Source organism: Chionomys nivalis, chromosome 2, assembly GCF_950005125.1.
Source record: "Chionomys nivalis chromosome 2, mChiNiv1.1, whole genome shotgun sequence".
NCBI lineage: Eukaryota > Metazoa > Chordata > Mammalia > Rodentia > Cricetidae > Chionomys > Chionomys nivalis.
This window is the reverse complement of record NC_080087.1, coordinates 110,085,670-110,112,177: the sequence shown is the minus strand read 5'-3', so window position 1 is coordinate 110,112,177 and position 26,508 is coordinate 110,085,670. Positions and strand designations below refer to the sequence as shown.

The 26,508-nt window shown below is 39.9% G+C and overlaps 1 protein-coding gene across 3 annotated transcripts in view; it reads left to right on the top strand.

Annotated features, from left to right (window-relative positions):
• Dis3l2 (DIS3 like 3'-5' exoribonuclease 2) overlaps positions 1-26,508 on the top strand; it is a 381,117-nt gene that overhangs the window by 708 nt on the left and 353,901 nt on the right. Inside the window, exon 1 of one of the 3 annotated variants that reach the window (XM_057762691.1) lies at positions 169-275. The exons of the other annotated variants lie outside the window; for them this stretch is intronic. The gene's annotated coding sequence lies outside the window, so the exon portion shown is untranslated. Of the gene's footprint in view, positions 1-168; positions 276-26,508 lie in introns of those variants that run through there. 3 annotated transcript variants of the gene reach the window in all.

Here is a 26,508-nt window from a genome sequence, read left to right as displayed (position 1 = left end):
ACAAGTGGTCCTAAGGAAACTTGAGATGTTGTTGGTAACCACTGATTGCACTTAATATAACGATGATGGGTGGAAACAGAAGTGTGCACAGTTTGTGGAATTATTTAGGGATAAAATGCAGGAACTTACTAAGATCCACTATTCAAAACTATCATTTCATTCCACTTAGTATTAAGCACCAGTAGTGTTAATGCGCTTGAAATGACTTTTAGAAGACATCAAGATTTCCCGCTGGGAAAGCAGTGAGATGACACTGGTTAACTACAATCTATATGGTACGCGTTAATTGCTCTCTAGTAGGTTAGAGGGTGGAGGAAGGACTGGTCTTTTCAGGGATATGTTTATGGATGAAATAATAGTTGATTTGCCTCCAAAGTATAGATATGCTTTGATTTGTAGTTATTGGAGGGACTGAACGAACTAAATAAGTTTTTATATTCCTTAAGGTTTGGGAAACATTTCCATATGGTATTCTTCATATTTAAAATTCTAAAGTCATTTGATTCTGATCCATTTCTTTCAAAACACACCACGCACAAATCTCTGGTGTTTTTCCCCGTTTGAGATCTAAAACAGGTGCTTTGCCTCTTAGAGAGCCTCTGCTTCTGCAGTGGGTCTCATATTTATGCAAAACACAGCAGTTTAAGTAAGTTACTGTTTAAGAGGTACTTAAGAGTCTTGTGAAATTTTGTTCTTTATTTGACTGATATTCTTGAGTATTTCATATGTAGTAGGCACTGTGTCAGGAGACAACAGAAACAATGGTTACCTAGCAACCAATTATGTTTTATCTGTGGTGTGCCCATGTGTGTCTGTGTATGTGTGTCCGTGTGTGTGTGTATGTGTGTGTGTATGGTTAACTTATCAGTCTTTGATGCTTAGCAGTTGACTTAAGCTGTAGAAGGACATTAGCAGTTCAGATAAGGATTTTAAGCTATTGCTTTGCAGAGCCACTAAAGATACAATTACGAAGGCGGATAAACTCTTAAGACCATTTAGGATATTTTATTGTTTTCTTGTAGATATTATATTGTTTAATCTAGTTATTAAGCAGATACTGGAATGTCCACCTGGTACCGCTCACTGCTTGACTGTGGAGTTGAGAATAAATGCAGGCATGATCCCTGTTTTCAGCAGCTGGTAATCCAGTAACCACACAGATGTTAAGATGCAGTTGTGATGTGTTAAGAGAGTTACAAATGAAACTTATGAATGGATATTCAGAATGCATAGGAAAGAAGTGCTTCAGTGAGATTGGCTAGCAGAGCAGAGACCCTGTGATGGCAGGGAGGAGAGGAAGGGGACACAAGATATACAAGGAGGGACCTGCAGGCATGTGGAATAATCTGGTAGGACAGAGAGCTGGAGAAGTGGAGTGGGGCCAGATTGTGCTGGGCCTTGTAGGCAAGCTGAATTTTTCTTTGTGCTTTGAATAAAGAGAAGCCTCTATGAAGGTCTTACTTAGGAACTTAGGCTGTGTGTCGGGTGGGGATGACACAGTATGTTTGTGTCTGAATAGTCTGCTTTGTGTTTCTGCCACCAGTTAGCATTTGAATTGTGTACTCAGCCCTTTTTAACTTGCTCCCTATGCTTCATTTTGTAAATTTTAATTAAAAAAAAATCTAAATTCAAGTTTGTGTGTGTGTGTGTGTGTGTGTGTGTCCGTGTGTGTGTGGGGAGGTCTCTGAGCAACAGGTGGGAGTCTTTCCTCCTACCAAATGGGTTGACTCAGGTCGTCAGGCTTTGTGGCAAGTGCATTTACCTGCTGAGCCTTTGCCCCTCCCTCATGCTGTATTTTAGTTGGAGAAGCTTCTATGTCCCAATAGAAAGATGTACTCATTTTTACTTTATTTTAGGGATTAAAATAGGCCATTGGGGCCAGTTGATTTGAAATATTTTTAAATCAGTACTACTGCTTGGGAACCAGTTTTTGTGTTTGTTTGTTTTTTTTTGAAACTCCTTTAAAAAAAGTGGCAAATCACATAATATGGAACTTAATGTCAGGCTGGAAGAATTAGCTTGGTTGGTAAAGTGTTTGTAGCACACTGGGACCTGAGTTCTATATCCCCAGCACCCATGTAAAAAGCAGACCTGGTGACATGTGCTTGTAATAATAGTGCTGAGGAGACAGAAGGATCCTGGAGGCTTGCAGGTCAAGCCTAATCTGTGAGCCCCAGGCCCCAGAGAGAGGCTATCTCAGAACAAAACAAAACAACCAACCCCTCCCAAATGAGAACCAAGGCAGCCTGCTTCTGAGGAATTAACACCAAAGGTTGACTTCCTGGCCTTCAAGTGCATGCATCCATCCACACAGTCCTAGTCGTCTCCCCCAGCACCCCCTTTCTCGAGACAGGGTTTTTCTGTAACTTTGGAGCCTGTCCTGGAATTTGCTCTGTAGACCAGGCTGGTCTCCGGAGTGGACCACAACTACCTGGGTAGTCCTCGTCATTTTTAAGTGTATAGTTCAGTGGTGGTAATTGCTGAGCGAAATGTAACAGATCTCTAGAGCAATTCATTCTCTTCTTGCCTGCTGTTGGCAACCACCGTTCTAGTCTCCATTGTCATAGTTTTGGCCACTTTGATATTTTAAGTGAATGTTGCACAAGCCTATATCTGTCCTCCCATCACTCATTCAGTTCAATGCTGTCCGCTCATAAATACATAACTTTTCTTTCTGGTCTTTGGGCTTTATTTACAGAGCCAGGGTAAAAGAGGTTTTTTCAAATCTATTTTTTTTTTTTTTTGGCCAGTAATGTGGGGAGCTCTGGTGAGTTGGGAAATGGTCCTTCAGTTTTCTGTTACAGATTGTATACAATTGGTATTTTTCCTACTGTTATTAGTATTTATCAGTGTTTATATCTGGTATAGTGTGGAAAGGTGTTTTTTTTTCTTTTTTTGCTAAAGTATTCATGATACCTGTTTCTTTTTGGTTGCACTTTGGTTATGCCTTTCATTGACCTTGAATATTTTTCTTGTGTTTTCTTAATATGTTAGCTTTTCCTCTGGCTCATTAAGGGTATAGAATGTAGTTCTAATAGCTACAATTTCCATGCCTTTGTTGTCATTCTGAGGCACTTCCACCCGTGGTCTTTTCTTCACATTCCCTCCCTTAAACCCACCCCATTTTAATTAAGTAAGGAGTACTCACTGGGTGATGATTTCCTTATTTTGTATATTCAGGAACTGAAGCTTAAGAAAATTGGGTAGTTTGATTTGGTCAAGGTCAGATAGCTAATGGTTCAGTTTTTAATTTAGGTTTTTTAGTTGTATGTCTTGACTCTAGCAAGACAGATAAGTCTAGAAATATAACAGGAGCTAGAGCAGGGAATTGGAAAGCACATACAGGCTCATGCTGTTTATAAAAGACCTGCAAGGATGCAGGAAGCATTTGGGATGCACTTGGAAGTTAGGAAGTTTTTCACGCCTGTAGTGTAAGAGAAGCATCTGAGGGGTCAGTGGTGGGTGGGGAGCTGGGGAGCAAGGAGAATGTGTACTGCAGTGCATGGGCTTGGAAGAGCGGGAATGCATTTGGCTGGATTGGGTGTGACTATGGAAAGCAGATGACAAGGGAGTTGGATTGAATTGTAGAAGTTTTTTTTTTTTTGTCTGGCTTTAAAACAGCCTTTTGTATGTCCTTAGCTACTGTAGTCTGATTCAGGGTAGGCTTCTTTTAAAATTTGCCTTCATTACTTAGTACAGTCTTGCACATAATTAATTCACAGGTTTATTGATTGATTGATAGCGTGTTTTCTTACTGTTACTTAGTTACTTTATTAGTGCGTGTGATTGAATTGTTTATTGTATGAGAAGTCTTGCTGCTTCATAAAATTCCTTCCAAAGAAGTCAGCATACTTTATGCTAATTCATTTATTGATTATCTCAGCAGTCAATTTACTATACTCAAAGAATATTCCACTATCATAGGAAATTAGACTCCATCTTCAACTATAGAGTCATTGGTCATTGGGTAATTGTGTTTTTTCATTAACAAATAAAAAAATTTTATGTGTGTGTTGTTTTTGCTGCTGATATGTCTGTGCACAACGTGGTCCAGTGCCCTCAGATGCCAGAAGAGTGGAATCCTAGTTGCAGCCTTGTGGGTGCTGGGAATTGGACACCAGTCTTCTGGAAGAGCAGCCAGTTCTTTTAACCACAGAGACATCTTTCCAGCCCCCATGGTGTGGCCTTCTACTGTGATAATGAAAGGAATGCTCAGTGTGGAGGGCGGAGCCCAGGCCTGCTTGGTAGGGAGGAGTATGTGAGCTGCTGTCTTTGAGTGCACAGCCACCTGCCCACCACATGCAGAACTGACAGTGATATTTCAAGGGTGGGATTATACTTACTCTAACTTCAGAATTGAGAACTGAGGTTTCAACTGGGTTTCACTGAATTTTGGTCAGTTAAAAATAATTAATAGAAAACATTTTACTGTCAAAATCACAACATTCTTCGTGCAGTGCTTCTAAACGCTTTTATAAATCTTCCTATTGTGGTATATTCAGGCAAGCATTATCCTTGCTGGTATCTGAAGTGATTATCACTGGCTTGTGTTTGATCAGAGAGTGGTGCGTTGTCCCTTATTGTCCTCCATCACTGTTCCCACGGATCTGCAAGTGGCTACTTAGAAGGGCATCATGGTAGTGAAGGACTGAGTCTAGAAGTAAGACCATGAGTATCATTATATGTACAGTCTTGTTTGTTTTAAGTTACGGATTTATAACTGAGAAATTACAAAATAATATGTGTAAGGTATCCATAATAGCAGACAGAATACCTAGGTACAGGTACTGCTTTTAAGAAATTACTGCCATTGAAGGCTCTGTGCCTCTCCTCTTAATCCCACCTCTTCTTTCTTCTTCGTGAGGTAACCTGAACTTTGTATTTTCTTTATACTTGGACCACATAGTTCATCTCAGTATAGATACTTTTTCCTTTGGAGAATGTTTGTTTCGTTATGTGTGGTGTTGTCAGCACTTGGGGGCTGAGGCTGGAGGACTGTCCTGGGGTTGAGGCCGCCTTGTTTTGCAAATTGTACCCTTGATTCAAGAAAAGAAAAGTAGACTTAACTACTTTTTAATTAGTTTTTTTCTTGTATTTGAACTTCAGTATGAACTTTTTAGTTGCTATTTTTTTTAAAGCCATGATTAGAACTGTGCACACTGACTTTTTTTGGTGTGAATAATTTAGGATCTGTTTCTTTTTAATGTTGAGTCTTTTTGGTCAAGAACAGAATTTGCAATTTTTTTAGGTTATTTAAAAATGTTTTAAAATTTTCCAGGCAGTGGTGGTGTACACCTTTAATCCCAGAACTCGCATTCTGACTTCAGTGATAATGCTATTGAATTATACCATTAAATACTATGCTTACTATTTTTGAAAGATATGTATTTTTAAGAGTTTTTTTTAGTTTTATTTTTTATGGATAATTGTTTGTCTGAGTGTATGTTTATGCACCAGGTGTGTGCAGTGCCTGCGAAGGCTAGAAAAGGGTGTCAGATCCTCTATAACTGGAGTTCTAGATGGTTTTGTGACCCCCCCACACACATGGGTGCTGGAAACCAAACCTAGGTCCTTCAGAAGAGGAGCCAGTGCTCTTTACTGCAGAGCCATCTCTTCATCTATTCTCCCTTATCATTTGAGGCAGGGTCTCTCCCTCTTCTGGGGGGTCTTTACATCTCTGCCACTCCACTAGGGTTAAGATGCATGCGGCTGTATCTAACTTTTTTTGTTTCCCACATGGGATTGGAACTCAGGTCCTCATGCTTGCGTGATATACATTTTATTGATAGAATATCTTCCCAGCCCCAAGTTTTTCATCATCTTCTGTGCTTTGGAATAGTTTAAGACAGGAAACAAGGTATTTGCCTTTGCATTTGTTTATGGTAGATCATGTATTCAATACTTAACTAATTTAGTCTTTTGCAGTTAAATCTGTTGTTTTTCTTCCTGGTCACTATCAGGTTTGGTGGGAAGTAGGGCAGTAGCTAAAAATCAAATTCATTTTTCTCACTTGTATAGCTATTGTTTAGTATCATTTAGTGAGAAATCTTTTATCTGTTGAAGCACCACCTTCAATATACAAAAATTTGCATTTGTTTATTGTCTGTTTAAGCATCTTCTAATATATATTATATTATATTATATTGACCATTGATAAGGTTATTTAAAAGCTAATCCAAAAGAGTAGTTCTTTTACTATTTAGACTTTAGTCTGTTTTTAATAATGAGGCCTTGCTATAGACTATTTTAAGTCCTATATATTTAGATTTTCTTGTCATTTTGGAGAAGTCGTTGAGAGAGAGGTTTTCACTGGATCTCCTGAGCCTGGTAATGGTGGTAGATTAATTTCCTGGTCTACAGGATACAGTTACAACAAAACATAATTGTCTTTTGTTTCTTTTCCATTCTAGATTATTTATGTATGTGTAGGTTTGCTTGTGTGTATGTATGTTCACCACTTGCATGCTTGATGTCCATGAAGGTCAGAAGAGGGTGATGGGTCCTCTAGAACTGGACTTATGGATAGCTATGAGCCACTATGTGGGTGTTGGGAACTGAACTCAGGTACTCTGCAAGAGCAACAGTGTTCTTAACTTCTGAGCCACCTTTCCATCCCTGTCTCAGTTTCTATAGCTGCAGGAACCTGGATGCTCCTACTGATGCTTAAGTCTATTATATGGAACAGTGTATTTGTGTGTGACCTGTGCATATCCTCTTTGACATGTACTAACTAGAGGTGGATGTAACTAACCACCTCTAGGTTAGTTATAATATCAAACAAAATCCTTATATCATATTGTTTAGGGGATAATGACAAGGAAAAAGTTTATGCATATTCAACATATTTTTCTTGATTCTTTCAGTCTGTGTTGGTTGAATCCACCAAGGTAGAACCTGTGGATATGGAGGCCCAGTGTACCACTGAAGGCTTACACAACAGAAATTTACTGTTCAAAGCCCTGGAAGCTAGAAGCCTGACATCCAGGTGTTGGCAGAATTGACTCCTGAAGGCGGTGAAGCATCTGTTCCGTCTCCCTCTCCTAGCTTCAGGAGGTTGCTGGCAATCTTTGACATTCTTTGGCTTTTAGACACATCATCTAATGTTTGTCTTCACCCCTTCACATGATGTTATCTCTGGGAGTGTGTCTGTGTTCAAGTTTTTCCTTCGTACAAAGCAATAATCTTTGGGTATGCCGCACTCTTATTTGACATCATCTTAACTAATTTCTTCTGCAGATCTTCCTCAGTGCTCTGCTCTGTCTTTAATTTCTCAAAGAAAGGGTTTCCCTTTCCCTGGAGGAAGGCAGTTTTATCTTTATCATTTTTAGGCTTCGTTGAAGGCTACTCCTCATCTGCAGTACTGCCAGTTGCATGTGTGTAGTTTGTCAAGCTTGTAGTTGTTGTAGGAACTATATCTCTGGGTTTCTTCACATCTGCATTCTGTGTGCCAAGCCTCTGTATTATTGTAGCTTTTATATTTAACATACATCCAGAGGCAGCAAGATCTTAGTGACGTATTTTTTTCAGTGACAAGTTGAATACTTGCAACTTGAAAGTTTTAAATAATAATGAATTTCTGAGCCTTGCTGTGGAACTAGCTTGTGTTCTGACCCTCTGCTTATATATTTGCATAGACAGTGGCTTAATTCCCTGAGTACCTAGGCCATGGTTTATTTTGTCTCCCCTAGACATTACGAATTCTAGTGGGTCATAGTTGTACTTCATTGTTTTGGGAATTATTCAGTTATTTGCTTTTCTTAGATTTTGCTGTCTTTCTGAATATGTCTCACATTATTAAGCACTGAATTCATGGGATGGCTCTTGTGAGTGATGGTGTTACCAGTGAGCTGGTTTGGGTTATTTCTGACTCTGTGGGTAGGAATATGAGTAGACAAAAGATGGCTGTGTTAATTTTGTTGGTTCTGGGCCCTTGAGAGCTAAGAGCCTATGGGCTGGACTAACAACAGGCTTAGCCCTCTGAACCCTGAGGAATAGGGGCTTATTCTCCTTATTACTCCTCCTAGCTCTGGGGGCAAGAAACTTTCAGTTTTAGATGCTCAAGTTGAAGAGTTAATGTTGTGAGCACTAACTGTTAGTGGTGCTGCACTCTAACCAGGGAACCACAGTTTATTGCAGTAGCTGGGCATGGATAGTAGCAACAGCTGCAGCAGATGGCCAGTGTTAGAGTTCTTAGGCTCCGGCAGTCTGGACCCATGGCTTCTAGGGACTGACTCTTAGTCCTTAGAGCTAGGCGGTTTCCTCAATTTTTTTTTCCGAGACAGGATTTCTCTGTGTGACAGCACCAGCTGTCCTGCGCGCTTCGAACTCACAGAGATCCATCTGCTTTTGCCTCCTGGATTCTGGGATTAAAGGTGTGCTATCACTGCCTGACAGTTTCTTGAATTCTAATTCTCATCTTTACAATTGTCTCACAGTCTTGGGTTTCTGCTTCTTGTCATCTAAATATTGTCCTCTGTCATTTCAGCTGCCCCTGCTCCCTGGAGAGTTTTAGTCCTCGTTTGTTTTCTGTAAGTTATCTGCATTCTTGCCAATGCCATCTCCTCTTTGTACAGTCAATTTAACGTGATGTTTCGACTATAAAAGTCACAAGAAGAGACCATTGGGAGAAACCTCAAAAGATGCCTCTTAGTTGATTTCAGAGTCAGCTGTACAGTCTGGTTATATAGTAGGGGAGGGTGTGTATGGGAGGGCATGTATGTGTGGCATGTAAATAAATGAAAGATGTGTTTGCACCAATTATAGTGTAGTGTCCAGTTCCAGCAATCATAGGCCCTGTATAGGGACCAGTCAGTCACAAGTTCCACATTGCATGTTTACTTACTTCTTGCTGAGTTACTGAGGAGTAACTTGAGTGAGAATAACTTCAAGGTTATCTACAGGTTATGAAATCTTGCCTTGACTGGAATGTGCCTTCCAAGGCTAGTGCAGGCTATCTGGAGCAGTTGTGACTGGAGCAAGGCCTCCTGGAGCCAGAGCCGCGGGTTTAGCTGCAATGTCCCTGGCAGCTGGCATGTTCTCAGAGAGATAAAGTATCTAAAGTAGCTGGGCTGCCTTGAGGTCAGTCTAGCCAGTTTTCAAAGCAGAGGCTGCAGGGCTGATGGTCCCTAACTCTATCTATCTCTGTTCAAAGTCGTGAATAGTCCTGCGGTCTGTCTCTCTCCAGTCAAAGCCTTGAATAGTCCACTCCCAGAAGTTTCAGTGCTTTGCTCATTTACAGGGAAAAAAATGGGCATTTATAATAGACTTACAGCTCAACACAAAACCAGTGTTCTTGAAGCATTTAGCAGTCCTTGAAAGCAGTTAGCAGGCTTAACAGCTTCTAGTTCCTGTCTCAGGGTCCTACAGAGTTTGGTCCCTTTGATCTCAGTGGTAGTTTTTATCTGGGAAATGTGGAAAAGCTGCCAACCATAGAGTCACCATCTTCCAAGCTCACATTGGAAAGTGTAAATGTAGAAAATAATTTCGTCACAGAAATTGGAGCTAGATTCAGGTTGGTTTTGCTGGGCCTCTCAGGTCCATCCCTACAAGCTGGACAGACCAGGTTGGCTTGGGGGCCATAGCCGCTCACACCTTACTGTAAGTCTGAACTTAGTTCCGTAGGCTGTTTATTGTTCAGAATTTTGTGTCTTGCATTCCCCTTGTTTCTTGAATGATACTAGATTTTTTCCTCTGACTTGGGTATTTTGAGGTGGTGTAGTTTGTGACTTTGTATGTCTTCTTCTAGGAATGCTGTCCAAGACATGATACAGACCTTATGTTGTAGGCCAGAGTGGGGCTGAGTCTGTAAGTAGGAGTTTCCAGATGTTTTTAGTGGCAGCCTGAGAGTGTTATAGTCATTATAGCAACACTTTAGCAAGGACAAGGTAATGAGATGGCTGACCTTAACAAAACCAACTTTTGTTGTTACTGTCTCACAGAAGCCAGCTTGATGTAATACTGTGTGTCAAATTTAAAGGACATTTTGACAAACACTGGCATTTTATTTGAAATGATATGAACCTAGGGAAAACTAATTTCAATTCTTGTGTGTTTTAGCCATTTTGTTCAGCAGATTGTAGGTTATGGAAGTCACATAGTTTTTCCAGGTTGTCATGATAAAACTGTCCGTAGGCAGGCTTTGCAGTCCTCTTTCTTTTTAGATGATGGCAGTGATTACTACTGAAATGATGCCTATGACTGGTAATGAGTTACTTTTCAGCTTTCATTAGGTACCTGTTTATCACACCATGAAGTTGGGATTGTTCCTATGGTGTACCTGCTTCATCCAGTTTATAGTTTATGTATCTAAAGGCCTTAAGTCTTTTTCTTTTATGTGCACACATGTATGTGCCTGAGTGTGTGTGTGTGTGCACACATGTATGCATGTAAACATGTGTGTGTATAGAAGCAGGAGGACCACGCCGGGCAGTGGTGGCGCACGCCTTTAATCTCAGTACTTGGGAGACAGAGGCAGGCGGATCTCTGTAAGTTCGAGGCCAGCCTGGTCTACAAGAGCTAGTTCCAGGACAGGCTCCAAAGCTACAGAGAAACCCTGTCTCGAAAAACCAAGGAAAAACAAAACAAAACAACAACAACAACAACAACAACAAAAACCCAGGAGGGCCATTTCAGGTTTCTTTCTTGGGGGATAGGGTCTTCTTGGTCTGGTGTTTACCCAATTAGTGAACCCCAGGAATCCTCCTGTCTTAGCTTCTGTATCACTGGAATTACCAATGTGCTTCACATTGATATTTTTATGGTTTATGAGGATTGGACTTGGGTCTCTGTGCTTCCAGAATAAGTACTTTACAGATGACCCTCCCCCCCAACCTAATAGATGTAGCTGTTACTGAGTTGATTTCTAAATCGGATATTTTGACATTATGTCTGGATCTGGTGGTATAGGCCTATACCCCAACCTGCCCAGGAGACTGCAGAAGGAGAATTGCAGTTCAAGGCCAGCCATAGTGGGCAACTTAGGGACACTCTATTAAAACAAAAAAACTGAAGAAAAAGAACCGATGACATAGCTCAGTGGTAGGTCACCTGTTTAGCATGCATGAGGCTTTGAGTTAAGTCTCTAATACCAGTACCACAAAGACAGATAGACAGTAAGAATTTTGATTTTGTAACTCAAAATTGAGATTTTTTTTAAAAAGGAGATTTAAGAGTTTTTTTATTAATTTATTATAACTTAAGATGTGTATGCTTGTTTAGTAGTAGATGAGACATATTAACTATTAATTAAACCATAGTTGATGAACCTGATAGTAAACATACAGATGTTCATCAAAAATATTTCCTACCTACCCTTTTTTCTTGACCCTAGTTCTCAACTTTGTAGCCTAGACTGTCTTGGAACTCACTGTGTAGCCCAGGCTGCCAAATTTACAGCAGTCTTTGCTCAGCCTCCCAAGTGTTGGGATTATGGGCATGAACCACTATGCCTTATGTGAATGTGTATTTATTTAAAAATTCTAAATTATTGTTTTTGTATATGTGTGGTGTATTTTTAAAAGGGTTTCTACTGCTGTGATGAAACATAAAAAAGTAATTCAAGGAGGAAAGGGTTTATTTTACTTAAACTTCCTGTAAGTGTAAGACTTGCTATAGTTGTGGCGATTCTGGTTTTTCTCAGGAAGAATGACTTGTATATTGGTACATGACTATTTATTTTGTGTTCTTATTTGCTTGTTCTCTGGATTTCAACATTGCCTTAGGTATGCTAGCTCTCTGTAAAAGAGGATAGGACCTGTCCAGTGTAGACCAAACCTTAAAGTTTTGTTTCTAACTTTTCAAACAAGATAATTAGAAGACATTGCTGTGCTGGGGCATAAAGAAAGATAAAGAAGGGGCGTCACTAGGTTTCAACTGTAACATATATAGATAGTATATGTAGTTTTTAAAACTTTTATGAAAAAATTTACACACAGAGGTAGAGAGACAGTGTATTGCCCCCATTATAGGTCCTCAAAAGTCAATCCTTGAGGTATATTTGCCTTACCCACCTTTAAAACTTACCTCCCATTTGCAGACACACTATAATACACACATCCCTAACATCATTTAGAAGTAGCACACACATTCAAAATTTCATTCTGCAGTGTGAATATTTTTATATGTACACAATGCTGTTGCTGTACCTAATACAAAGTTGGTTATTCTCTGCTGCTGTTGGTTATTTATTTCTACTATAGAAAGCTTATCAATGAGTTTTCTATGTTCTTTGAACCTGCAGAGACTGTTCCTCCTTTGGTCTTATGCCTTCTGCCCAGAAGTCTATGCTCTGAGACATTCACACAGTGGACAGTTCTAGTATAACTTTCTCTAAAGAGATGTTTCTTAATAATCACCACATTAAAAAGTAGGGTCCTCTTTCCCTGTCATGTTCCCTGGTTATATGTGCAGTGTGTCATCATTCTAGATTGAAGTACTATGAAAGCGGGATGTGCTTGGCCGTGCTTATTGCTCTCCATCCAGGGTCTGAAGAAGGCATAATGTGTAGTAATAAATAGTTATAAACTTGACATTAATAATGAGTGATTCCAAAATTTGCTTAGTGTTTTATAACTATTATCATTTCCTACTTCTGGTTTCTATCCCACAGCCTTGCTCCTCTCAAGATATGTAGCGAACAGCTGTGTTAGTAGAAAGTACTGGGTTGTTGTCCCTTTCAGGACATTTGATCTTCTAAATCACAGAAGTACTTTGTAAAATATAAATGAGTAAAGTAACTTCTGACACATTAAGAGAATGTGTTTTACGACATAACTCTCATTTGAGATCACTTTTATTTGGACTTACACCTAAAAATCTGTTTTGGTTTATGTGTAAAAGGATGGAATGATCTTTAGCCCACATATCCTTTAGCTAATTATCTGAATAGTTTATTGCATTATATATTCCATGCTGAAAATTGTTATATTGTCAGTTGTTAGGAATATTGTTTAGCATGAGAAAAATGTAAAGTAGATATGACTCTAAAGATGGGTTCTTTAAAAAAATGTCACAGAGGGGCTGGAGCTATGACTCAGCAGTAAAGAGCACCTGCTGCTCTTCCAGAGAACCTGGGTTTAATTCCTAGTACCTACAAGTCAGTTCACAACCACCTGTAGTTCTAGTTCCAGGGGATATTTTGACATCCTCTTTGGTGTCTGCAGGTACCAGGCATACTCATGATGCACAAACATACATGCAGGCAAAGCACCCACATACATAAAATAAAAATTAAAAAATGTAGAATTGCCTGGAGATGATGGCACACACCTTTAATCCCAGCACTCAGGAGGCAGAGGGTGGTGGATCTCTGTGAGTTCAAAGCCAACCTGGTCTACAGAATGAATTTCAGAACAGGTTCCAAAGCTACACAGAGAAACCCTGTCTTGAAAAACTTAAAAAAAAAATGTTGAATTACAAGGGCATAGTATATAATGGTTCTAGGTTTGTTCTTCAGCACTAAAAAGAAAGGCAGGCAGGAAGGAGGAAAGAATTTGTAGGTCTACAGGAAAGATTTAAGATTAGGGGCTGATAAAATGCCTCAGTTGCAAAAGCACTTTCTGCTAAGTTTGATGACCTGAGTTCAATCCCTTGGACCCATATGGTAGAAGGAGAGAACTAACTCCTGTAAGTTGTTCTTTCCTCTCCACACACCTGGTGTGACACAAGTGTACACACACACACACACACACACACACACACACGATGAAAAAGGAATGGCACAAAGGAGAAACAGTTTTCTACCAAGTGAAATTCAGCTTTATTCCCAGCCCCGGTCTGTCATATTTGTGCTTTCTTACTTCAGTCTTAGAAGTGCCATTTTCCTGAAGAGATGGTTCCTGTTAATATGTTAGCTATGAGTACTAACTAAAGTCATTGCTGTTGGTCATCATTGATTCTAGGCTCTCAATCCATAGATTTGATGGTTTGGATGAGAATGGCTCCCACAGGCACATGTGTTTGAATATTTGCTCCCTGTTGGTAGAACTGTTTGTGAAGGATTAGATGGTGTAGCATTGTTGGAGGTGTGTCAGTGGGGGCAGACTTTGAGGTTTCAAAAGACTGGTGCCATTTCTGCTCTCTGCTTCTTGCTTGTAGATCATGATGTGAACTCTTAGCTGTCGCCTCAGTTTACTGTCATTATGCCTTCACTCCTCCAGTATAGACTGTAACCCTCCAGAACCACAAAACCAGTAAAAATCTTTCTTTTAAAGTTGCTTTGGTCATGTTATCTTATTACAGCCATAGAGTGACTAATACTACAGATATAGGCAATAGAAGAATATATGCATACATAACTTGTATGTTTTTATGTATCTATAGACATGTTTCTATTTCTATAACTATTTTAAACCATCAAGTTATACTGTATCTAACTCTATTGCTATTTTTATTTTTTATAGTTCCTATATTTATAATTTCTTTCTTCAGCATTGACAAACCTAATTAGTATTATCCACAATTTTTTACTTACTTGTTTATTCCTAGAGACTGTCTTAGAATTGCTAGTATTCCTCTGTTTTGTACTAGTTGTGAAAAAATCTAGTAACTGGAATTTAACGTTTATGTATACTACTTTTTTGTTTTCATCCTTTTACTTTAGCTAAAGATTATGCTCAGAATCTTCTTGAAGCCAGGCAAGATAAGGCACACTTGTATTAGCACTCTGGAGGCGGAGGTAGCAAGATTACACATTCCAGATCAGCCTGGCCTATATAGTAAGACCGTCTCTCAAAAAACAAACAGAAAATAAAAAGAGTACTTGAGTCAGTATGTAATCTAAACCCTGACTTCTCTCTGCTGCCTCTAGGGATTTACTTTTTTAAACTGACAAATAAAAAAAGTACATAATTTATGCTATAAATATAATGTTTTGATATTTGCATCCATGGCAGTATTACTGAATCATCTGTGTATTACTGTACATACCTATTTTCTTGTAGTGATGTTGTCTCGAAATCATCAGTTTTCAAATGGGCAACATATTATTAGCATAAAACAGAACTCTTGAACTTAGAGCTTTGATTTAACTGAAATCTTGTGTCCTCTGACCATTGTCTCACCTGTACTTCCCACTTCTTTAGTCCCTAGTGACCATGATTTGATTTGCTACTTTGGGAAGTTCAACTCTTTTAGATTCCTTGTATAAGTGAGATAATAGGAAATTTATCTTTCTGTGACATTTTATTTAGCACAGTGTCCTCTAGGTTCATCCATGTTATCACAACTGACAGGATCCTCCTACCCCTGCTTTAAAGCCCCTAAAGTATTCCGTTGTATCTATCCCACATTCTCTTTACTATTTGTGTACTAATGGGTGCTTAGGCTGATTTCATACTTGATTTTGGTAATAAAGCAGCAGTGTCCATGGGAGCGTAGATGTCTTTTATACGTGGTAGTTTCATTTTCTTTGGGTTATGTGTGTAGAAGTAGAATTACTGGCTCATAGGATAGCATAGTTCTGTTTTTTAAAAAATTGAGAAGCTTCCACATTACTTCCCTGAATAACTGTAATAATTCATGTTTCTATTAGTTGTATAATTATCTTTTTTCATCTTTTACCAACACTCGTTACTCTTTGTCATTCTGCTCACAGCCAATCTAGCAGCTGTGGGATGGTTTTTCATGGCAGTTTTCATTTGTGTTTCCTTGGTGACATTGGTGTTCATACACTTGCTGGACTGCTCTGTGTCTGCCTTTGAGAAATGTCTATTTAGATCCTGCTGCACATTAAAAAACCGTGTACTTTTTTCTGTGCTATGAAGTAAGTTGATTCAGTTCCATAAAGACTTTGGATATTTATGCCAGATAAGGTGAATGGTTTGCAGATGCATGTTCCAGCTCCACAGCTTGAGTCTTCAGACTGCAGGATGCTTCCTTTGCTGTGCAGAGATTCGTGGGTTTGATGTAATAGTCTGTAGTTTTGTTCTTTTGCTCTTGCTATCTGTGCTTTAGTGTTTGTAGCTCAAAAAGAGCAGCAGCAGAAGCCAAAACTTTGCCCCAGGTCAGTGTCACAGAGCTCTACTCCTTTGCTTTCTACACATGGTATTATTACACTTCCAAGTCTTAATTTAGCTCTGTAATAATTTTGAGTTGAGTTCTTAAGAGTCCTAACTTCATGCTATGTACATGGGATTCTCTTTTCCTAGTGCTGTTTATTAGAGACTATCCTTTTCCTATTGTGTCTTTTTGGCATTTTTGTTGAAGATCATTGTTTATAAATGTGGCTCTTTGTTTCTGAGCTCCTCTTTTTCACTGACCTGTGTGTCTCCATGACAGAACCACACTGCTTTGGTTATTACAGATTTGCGATATACTTTGATTTTTAATTTTATTATATTTATTTATTTGTGTGTGTGTTTACCTATGTGTGTGTGGTGTGTGTGTGTGTGATTGGGTTATGGTCCCATTATGCTAAGAATAGGAGGCAGCCCAAGCCAACTCAGGCATTCTGCTTTGCATTAGACAGGCAGTAGCTACTTGGATAGCAGACATTAGTGCCAACCATCTTTCACTTGACACTATTGTAATATAACTGTTGTCTTCAGAGGCTGTCCTCATGTCTACTGTATTGTTGCTATGCTGAAATCTCTTTCCTCTGTCACCACAGAAAATTCTTTGTACTTCTTTAGTGCTAGATCCATTGAATCTTGGGTCACCATCATTCTTAGTTAACTGTATTGTTTTGGTAGGAAATATCCTTTAGCTTGGTAAGAATATGAAGTCTTAAAAAAAAAAAGTGAGGTCTTTGAAGCCTGCACATCTGAAGATGTCTTTTTTCTATCTCTATACTTTATTAATTTCATGAAGTATACGAGTAATTATAAGTTTGAATAATTTCCCTTAACTGTTTACCATTCTGTTGAGGTAGAGTTTGCATACACTAGATAGTTCCAGTGCTTACATTTCTTCCTAAAGACCCAGTGTAACTTCTGTTGAGCTCACAGAGCTCCTGGTGTTATTTCTTGGAGTAGTTTCTGTGGGTTGGACTTTCTCCCTCACCTCTAAGTGCTTCCTAGCTTGCTATTACTCTTGAAGGATATTTTACTGCATATAGAACTCAAGGTTGATGACTTTTTTGTTTCAGGACTTTAAAGGTGTTGTTCCGTTGTCTTTGACTGTCGTGGAAGAAGATACTATAAAAATAAAATAAATCTGCCATTCAAAGTGTTGTTCCCAAGTGCCTGTGCTGTATGCCACATACCATGTGCCCTTTCCCTTTGCTTTGCAATGGGCGCCTTTGACTGGTTTTCAGAAGCTTGTTCATGACAAAGTAGATATAGTTTCATTGGAGACTTTATTTTTAGGAATCACAGATCTTCTTGAATCTGTATGTCTTTTGCCAAATCTGTATTAAGTCACTATTAAATTTTGAGGAAACTTCCCCTCCATCTCTTGGAACTCCAGTTATCCTTATATTTGAGCTCTTGATGCTTAGTTCATCTTTGTGGTTCAGTTTTATTTCTGCCTTTCAGTTTGTATGATTTCTGTTAGTGAAGTTCATAGATACTTTTATTCTTTTCTATCACACTCACCTACCAAATCTTTTATTTCACATAGTGTAGAAATTAATTAAAAAATTTACATTTTAATTTTTTAAAAATTTATTAGATTTTTAAAAAAAAATACCAATCCAAGTTCCCACTCCCTCCCTTTCCATTCCCTCCACACGTCCTCCCACCCCACCCCCATCCAGTCCTCAGAGAGGGTAAGTCACATTGCTTTGGGGAAGGTCCAAGACCCTCCCTACTATATCTAGGCTGAACAAGGTATACATCTAAAGAGAATAGGATCCCAAAAAGCCAGTACATGCAGTAGGGATAAATCCTGGTGCCACCGTCAGTGGCCCCTCCTCAGTCTGCCTCAGCAATTCAACTGTCAACCACATTCAGAAGGACTAGTTTAGTACTATGCTTGTTCCTTTCCAGTCTGGCTGGAGTTGGTGAGCTCCTATTAGCTCAGGTAAACTTTTTCAGTGGGTGAACCTATCATGGTCTTGACCTCTTTGCTCATATTCTCATTCCTTCCACTCTTCAACTGGACTTTGGGAGTTCAGTCCAGAAGCTAAGTAATAAGGTGAACCCAAAGAAAAACATATATAGATTTTTTTTTTACTTATTTATTTATTTTTATTCTTTTTTAATTAAAATTTCCACCTGCTCCCCATTTCCCATTTCCCTCCCCTCCTCCCAAATATTGCCCTCCCCCCACTTCCCTCCCCCTATCCCCACTCTTCTTCTCCTCCCCCCACTCCATTCCCCCTCCCGCTCGATACTGAAGAGCAGTCCAAATTCCCTGCCCTGCGGGAAGACCAAGGTCCTTCTATCTACGTCCAGAAAGGTGAGCGTCCAAACAGGCTAAGCTCCCACAAAGCCAGTTCATGTATTAGGATCGAAACCTAGTGCCATTGTCCTTGGCTTCTCATCAGTCTTCATTGACCGCCATGCTCAGAGAGTCCGGAATCAACCCATGCTTATTCAGTCCCAGACCAGCTGGCCTTGGTGGGCTCCCAATAAATCAGTTCCACTGTCACAGTGGGTGGGTGCATCCCTCGTGGTCCTGATTTTTTGCTCATGTTCTCCCTCCTTCTGCTCCTCATTTGGACCTTAAGAGCTCAGACCGTTGCTCCAAATTGAGACTCTGTCTCTACCTCGATCCATCGCCAGATGAAGGTTCTAAGGTGATATGCAAGATATTCATCAGTATAGGATAGGGTCATTTCAGGTTCCCTCTCCTTAGTTGCCCAAGGTACCAGCTGGGGACATATTCCTGGACACCTGCGAACCCCTCAAGAGTCAAGTCTCTTGCCAACCCTAAGATGGCTCCCTTAGATAGGATATATACTTCACTGCTCCCGTATCCATCCTTCCTATATCCCAACCATCCCAATCCTCCGAGCTCCTCCCATCCTCCCCTTCTCATATTTCTCATCCCATTTCCCCTTTGCCCCATGCCACCTCACCCGCAAGTTCCCAGTTTTTGCCCTGGAATCTTGTCTACTTTCCCCTCTCCATGCGGATGACTATATGATTTTCTTTGGGTTCACTTTCTTATTTAGCTTCTATAGGATCACACATTATATGCTTAATGTCTTTTATTTTATGGCTAGAAACCGATTATGAGTGAGTACATCCCATGTTCCTCTTTTTGAGTCTGGGATACCTCACTCAGGATAGTGTTTTCTATTTCCATCCATTTGCACGCAAAATTCGAGAAGTCATTGTTTTTTACTGCTGAGTAGTACTCTAATATGTATATATTCCACACTTTCTTCATCCATTCCTCCATTGAAGGGCATCTAGGTTGTTTCCAGGTTTTGGCTATTACAAACAATGCTGCTATGAACATAGTTGAACAGATACTTTTGTCATTTGATGTGGCATCTCTTGGGTATATTCCCAATAGTGGTATTACTGGATCTTGGGGTAGGTTGATCCCAAATTTCCTGAGAAATCGCCACACTGATTTCCAAAGTGGTTGCACAAGTTTGCATTCCCACCAGCAATGAATGAGTGTGCCTCTTTCTCCACAACCTCTCCAGCAAAGGCTATCATTGGTGTTCTTGATTTTAGCCATTCTGACAGGTGTAAGATGGTATCTCAAAGTTGTTTTAATTTGCATTTCCCTTATCGCTAAGGAGGTTGAGCATGACCTTAGGTGTCTTTTGGCCATTTGAATTTCTTCTGTTGAGAATTCTCTGTTCAGATCAGTGCCCCATTTTTTTATTGGGTTCATTAGCATTTTAAAGTTTAGTTTCTTGAGTTCTTTATATATTTTGGTGATCAGACCTTTGTCTGTTGCAGGGTTGGTGAAGATCTTCTCCCAGTCAGTGGGTTGCCTTTTTGTCTTAGTGACAGTGTCCTTTGCTTTACAGAAGCTACTCAGTTTCAGGAGGTCCCATTTATTCAATGTTGCCCTTAATGTCTGTGCTGCTGGGGATAAACGTAGGAAGTGATCTCCTGTACCCATATGTTGTAGAGTACTTCCAACTTTTTCTTCTATCAGGTTCAGTGTGTTCAGACTAATATTGAGGTCTTTAATCCATTTGGACTTGAGTTTTGTGCATGGTGATAGATATGGATCTATTTTCATTCTTCTACACGTTGACAACCAGTTCTGCCAGCACCATTTGTTGAAGATGCTCTCTTTTTTCCATTGAATACTTTTAGCTCCTTTATCAAAAATTAGGTGTTCATAAGTTTGTGGGTTAAAATCAGGGTCTTCTACTCGGTTCCATTGATCGACTTCTCTGTTTTTATGCCAATACCAAACTGTTTTCAATACTGAGGCTCTGTAATAGAGTTTGAGGTCAGGGATGGTAATGCCTCCAGACGATCCTTTATTATATAAGATTGTTTTGGCTATTCTGGGTTTTTTGTTTCTCCATATAAAGTTGATTATTGTCCTCTCAAGATCTGTGAAGAATTTTGATGGGATTTTGATGGGGATTGCATTGAATCTATAAATTGCCCTTGGTAGAATTGCCATTTTTACTATGTTGATCCTCCCTATCCAAGAGCAAGGGAGATCCTTCCATTTTCTGGTATCCTCCTCAATTTCTTTCTTCATTGATTTAAAGTTCTTGTCAAATAGATCCTTTACTTCCTTGGTTAGGGTTACCCCAAGATATTTTATGCTATTTGTGGCTATCGTGAAGGGTGATGCTTCTCTGATTTCCATCTCTGCTTCCTTATCCTTTGTGTATAGGAGGGCAACTGATTTTTTGGAATTGATCTTGTATCCTGCAACGCTACTAAAGGTGTTTATCAGCTGAAGGAGTTCTTTGCTGGAGTTTTTGGGGTCGCTTATGTACACTATCATATCGTCTGCAAATAATGAAAGTTTAACTTCTTCCTTTCCGATTTGAATCCCTTTGATCCCCTTATGTTGTCTTATTGCTATTGCTAGAATTTCAAGCACTATATTAAAGAGGTATGGAGAGAGTGGACAACCTTGTCGTGTTCCTGATTTTAGTGGAATAGCTTTGAGTTTCTCTCCATTTAATTTGATGTTAGCTGACGGCTTGCTATAAATAGCTTTTATTATATTTAGGAACGACCCTTGTATTCCTAATCTCTCTAAGACCTTTATCATAAAGGGATGTTGAATTTTGTCAAATGCTTTTTCCGCATCTAATGAAATGATCATATGGTTTTTTTCTTTCAGATTATTTATATGATGGATTACATTGATAGATTTGCGTATGTTGAACCAGCCCTGCATCTCTGGGATGAAGCCTACTTGATCATAATGGATAATTTTTCTAATGTGTTCTTGGATTCGGTTTGCCAGTATTTTATTGAGTATTTTTGCGTCGATGTTCATGAGTGAGATTGGCCTGTAGTTCTCTTTCTTGGTTGTGTCTTTGTGTGGTTTTGGTATCAGAGTAACTTCAGCTTCATAAAAGGAATTTGGCAATGACTTCTCTGTTTCAATATTGTGAAATACATTAAGGAGTATAGGTATTAGGTCTTCTTGGAAGTTCTGGTAGAATTCTGCATTGAAGCCATCTGGACCTGGGCTTTTTTTGGTGGGGAGGTTTTTTATAACAACTTCTAATTCTTCGCGACTAACAGGTCTATTTAGATTGTTCACCTGGTCCTGGTTTAACTTTGGTATATGGTACTTATCTAAAAAAGTGTCCATTTCTATAACATTTTCCAATTTTGTGGCATACAGATTTTTGTAGTAAGATCTAATGATTCTCTGAATTTCCTCTGAGTCTGTGGTTATGTCTCCCTTTTCGTTTCTGATTTTGTTAATTTGCGTATTCTCTCTCCGCCGTTTGATTAGTTTGGATAGGGGTTTATCAATCTTATTGATTTTCTCCATGAACCAGCTTTTTGTTTCATTGATTCTTTGGATTGTTTTCTGTGTTTCTATTTTGTTGATTTCAGCCCTCAATTTGATTATTTCCAGTCTTCTACTTCTCGTAGGTGAGTCTGCTTCTTTTTTTTCTAAAGCTTTCAGGTGGGCTATTAAGTCTCCAATGTGTGCTTTCTCCGTTTTCTTTAAGTGGGCACTTAATGCTATGAATTTTCCTCTTAGCACTGCTTTCATAGTGTCCCATAGGTTTGAGTATGTTGAGTCTTCGTTTTCATTGAATTCAAGAAAGACTTTAATTTCTTTCTTTATTTCTTCCTTGATCCAGGTGAGGTTCAGTAGTTGACTGTCCAGTTTCCATGAGTTCATAGGCTTTCTGGGGATAGCATTGTTGTTGAATTCTAACTTTAATCCATGGTGATCTGATAAGACACAGGTGGTTACCGATATTTTTTTGTAACTGTGTAAGTTTGCTTTGTTACCGAGTATGTGGTCTATTTTCGAGAAGGTTCCATGAGCTGCAGAGAAGAAGGTATATTCTTTCCTATTTGGGTGGAATGTTCTATAGATGTCTGTTAAGTCCATTTGATTCATTACCTCCCTTAATCCTCTTATTTCTCTGTTAGGTTTCTGTCTGATTGACCTGTCCATTGGTGAGAGAGGAGTGTTGAAATCTCCTACTATTAGTGTGTGTGGTTTGATGACTGCCTTGAGTTTTAGTAACATTTCTTTTACATAAGTGGGTGCTTTTATATTAGGGGCATATATATTCAGGATTGAGATTTCATCCTGGTGAATTGTTCCTGTTATGAGTAAAAAATGTCCATCTCCATCTCTTTTGATTGATTTTAGTTTGAAGTCAACTTTCTTAGAAATTAGTATGGCCACACCTGCTTGTTTCTTAGGTCCGTTTGCTTGATAAACCTTTTCCCAGCCCTTTACTCTGAGTAGATGTCTGTCTTTGTGGTTGAGGTGTGTTTCTTGTAAGCAGCAGAATGTTGGATCCTGTTTTCGTATCCAATCTCTTAGCCTGTGCCTCTTTATAGGTGAGTTGAGTCCATTGATATTAAGTGATATTAATGACCAGTGGTTGTTAACTCCGGTCATTTTTCCTTTCTTTCTTTCTTTCTTTCTTTTGGTAGTAGAGTTTGTGTGTTTCCCTTCTTCAAGTTGTGCTGGTGAAGGGTCTTTAGATGTCTGAGTTATTGTGGGCATTGTTGGACTCCTTGGTTTGTGATTTTCCTTCAATTACTTTCTGAAGGGCTGGATTTGTGGCTACGTATTGTTTAAATTTGTTTTTATCCTGGAAAACTTTGTTTTCTCCATTTATAGTGAACGAAAGCTTGGCTGGGTATAGTAGTCTGGGCTTGCATCCATGGTCTCGTAGTTTCTGCAGTATATCTATCCAGGACCTTCTGGCTTTCATGGTTTCCATAGAGAAATCAGGTGTAAGTCTGATAGGTTTACCTTTATAGGTAACTTGACCTTTTTCCTTTGCAGCTCTTAATATTCTTTCTTTATTCTGTATGTTTTGTGTTTTGATTATTATATGACGAGGAGATGTTTTTTTTTGATCCAGTCGATTTGGTGTTCTGTATGCTTCTTGGACCTTCAAAGGAATATCTTTCTTAAGGTTGGGAAAGTTTTCTTCTATAATTTTATTAAATATATTTTCTGGACCATTGAGCTGTACTTCTTCTCCTTCTTCTATCCCTATTATTCTTAGGTTTGGTCTTTTTATTGTGTCCCAGATTTCCTGAATGTTTTGTGATGAGAATTTGTTGGTTATGCTGTTTTCTTTGATGAGAGTGTTTATTTTCTCTATGGTATCTTCAGTGTCTGAGATTCTTTCTTCTATCTCTTGTAATCTGTTGGTGGTACTTGTCTCTGTAGTTCCTGTTCGTTTATTCAAATTTTCCATCTCCATCCTTCCCTCGGTTTGTGTTTTCTTTATTACTTCCACTTCGTTCTTCAAGTCTTGAACCGTTTCCCTTACCTGTTTGATTACTTTTTCTTGTTTCTCTTGGTTTTCTTGGGTATCTTTGAGATATTTATTCATTTCCTCTACCTTTTTGTTTGTAATCTCTAATTGGTTGTGGCAGTTTTTCACTTCCTGTTTAAGGTCCTCTATTATTTTCATAAAATTCACTTTTGCGTCGAATTCTTCTAATTCTTCTGTATTAGGGTTTAGACTTCTCATTTCGGGATTCCTGGATCCTGGTGATGTCACCTTGCCTTTCAAGTTGTTGGGGGAATTCTTGCATTGGCGCCTGCCCATCTTTTCCTTCAAATGGAGCCAGGAGAGGCCTGATGTCTTGGACCAGTCTTTGCTGTGACTAACTCTCTAGGTGTATCTCCTCAGTGTAGGGGCAGGAACCGTTCCCTTCCAGGTGAACTCCTCAACACCAAAACATGGATGCGTGGTATTCCAATGACCCGCGTAAAGAAGGTCGAATGCAAGGGGTCGGGCGGGGTCCAGTAGAACACAGGCGACACTGCAGTACAAGCAGAAGGTGCCTGCGCTCCCTTTCGGGGGTTGCTGAGGCCTGCCCGCTGCTCTGGTTGGGTAGCCTTAGTGTAGGGGCGTTTGTGCTCTCTACCGGGACCGTCCGCCCCAGGATAGTACACACTCACCCGTCCTGATGAAACTTCTCGGCACCTACACAGGAACTCCTGGATGCCCCAATGAGCCAGGGACTCATGGAAGTAGGGCGCAGGCAGAGCAGGTCCAGCAGATCACAGCAGAGACTGCAGCCCCAGCAGCAGGGGCCCGCTTTCCCTGGCGGGGACCTTGAGGCCTGCCCTCTAGTCAGGGACTCACTGCTGTGGGTTGGTAGCCTTAGTGAAATGGCAGGAAACTGTTCCACAGCTAAGGACCTTGCAGACAAGGCAGGTTTGGGGGTGGGGGTGGGGGCGGGTGTGTAGGAGAGCAAGCCCTGCAGCAGGAGCTGGGGGAGGGGTGTTTGTGCTCTCTACCGGGACAGTCCGCCCCAGGATAGCACACACTCACCCGTCCCGATGAAACTTCTCGGCACCTACACAGGAACTTCTGGATGCCCCAATGAGCCAGGGACTAAGGGAAGTAGGGCGCAGGCAGAGCAGGTCCAGCAGATCACAGCAGAGACTGCAGCCCCAGCAGTAGGGGCCCGCTTTCCCTGGCGGGGACCTTGAGGCCTGCCCTCTGGTCAGGGACTCACTGCTCTGTGTTGGTAGCCTTAGTGAAATGGCCAAACATATATAGATTTACCTGGAAACTGGAAACAGGCCAGATCGCCTGACAAAATTGGGAGCATGGGGTGGGGGAAGAAGGGAGGGTAGAAGAGGAAGAGTAGGGAAGAAGGGGAGAGTTAAGGAGAACTTGGGGAATGGGATAGTTGAGATGGAGGAAGGACAGAGATGAGAGCAATATCTCAATAAAGAGATATCTTTATTGAGGGAGCCATTATAGGGTTAGCAGGCTCTAGAGAAATTCCCAGGAATCCACAAAGATGACCCCCACTAAGACCCTAAGCAATAGAGAAGAGGAGCCTTATCTTGACTTGTCCTGTTTTCAAACTGATGAATAGCTTAAATATCACCATAGAACCTTCATTCAGCAACTGATGGAATCAGAGACAGAGACCCACATCTTAATTTTTTTTGAGATCTCTTATTTTTTCATCATTTCAAGTGTTTTTTTTTTTTCCTCAGTGAGCTTAGCTGTCGTAGTTGATTTAAAGTTCTAACTTGTAATCATAAGCTCTGAGTTATTTGAGAGTAACTGTGTTAACTTTTCCCCGTTAGAATGGATCATATTTTCTGGGTTCTGTGTATATCATGTATTTTTGGATTGTGGTGTTTTTATTATTATTATTTTTTAAGAGACAGGATTTTATTGTTTTTCCTAGACTACTCTTGAGCTTCTTGGTTGAAGGTATTCTCAGTCTCCTAAGTAGCTGGGACTATAGGTACACACCACTGTGCCTGGCTTGGGTTGTATACTAAATATAGTTGGTACTATCTTGTGTAGCTCCGAATTCTTTTTAGTTTTTCTTGAGAGGCCTGGTGTTTTAATTTTATTGGTGGTGTCCAAACACCCTGCCCCACTGCTTTAGCTTTAGATTGTCTTGTCTTCTATAAGAGATGGCTTAAATCTTGGTTCACATTTTTCAGTCTTTGTGATACTACCTTGAGTTTTTCATACATATACGAAGTTACGGGGTCAACAGAGGCTAAGGTGATGTTCCTTGAAGCACAGTTAACAAAAACTCAGGATCAGAAATTGGGGTTCAATCTGGAGATCCGAAAAGCAAAACAGCCAGCTACTGGCTCTTACCTCGACCTCAGTCTGAAATGGCGATCATGCCTCCTGAAATCTCAGAATGAGACTGTCTGTTGAGAGCTGTTTCCTTCCATTTTATAATTCTTTCTAGGGCTGGGATTAAGGGCATGCACCACTGTCATTAAAGACATGCACTGCCCAGTTTCTATGGCAACTAGTGTGGCTACTGGAATTAAAAGTGTTTGTTATTATGGCTACCGAGATTAAAGGTGTGTGCTACCATAATCTGGTCTGTAAGGTTGACCAGTGGGACTGTTTTAGTCTCAGATCTTCAGGCGGTCGTTGTTTATTAAAATACAATTGAAATGCTACTACAGTTCCTAGAGATGAAGGATTTTTGTGTTCAGTTGTGTTCTCTTCTGGAGTGC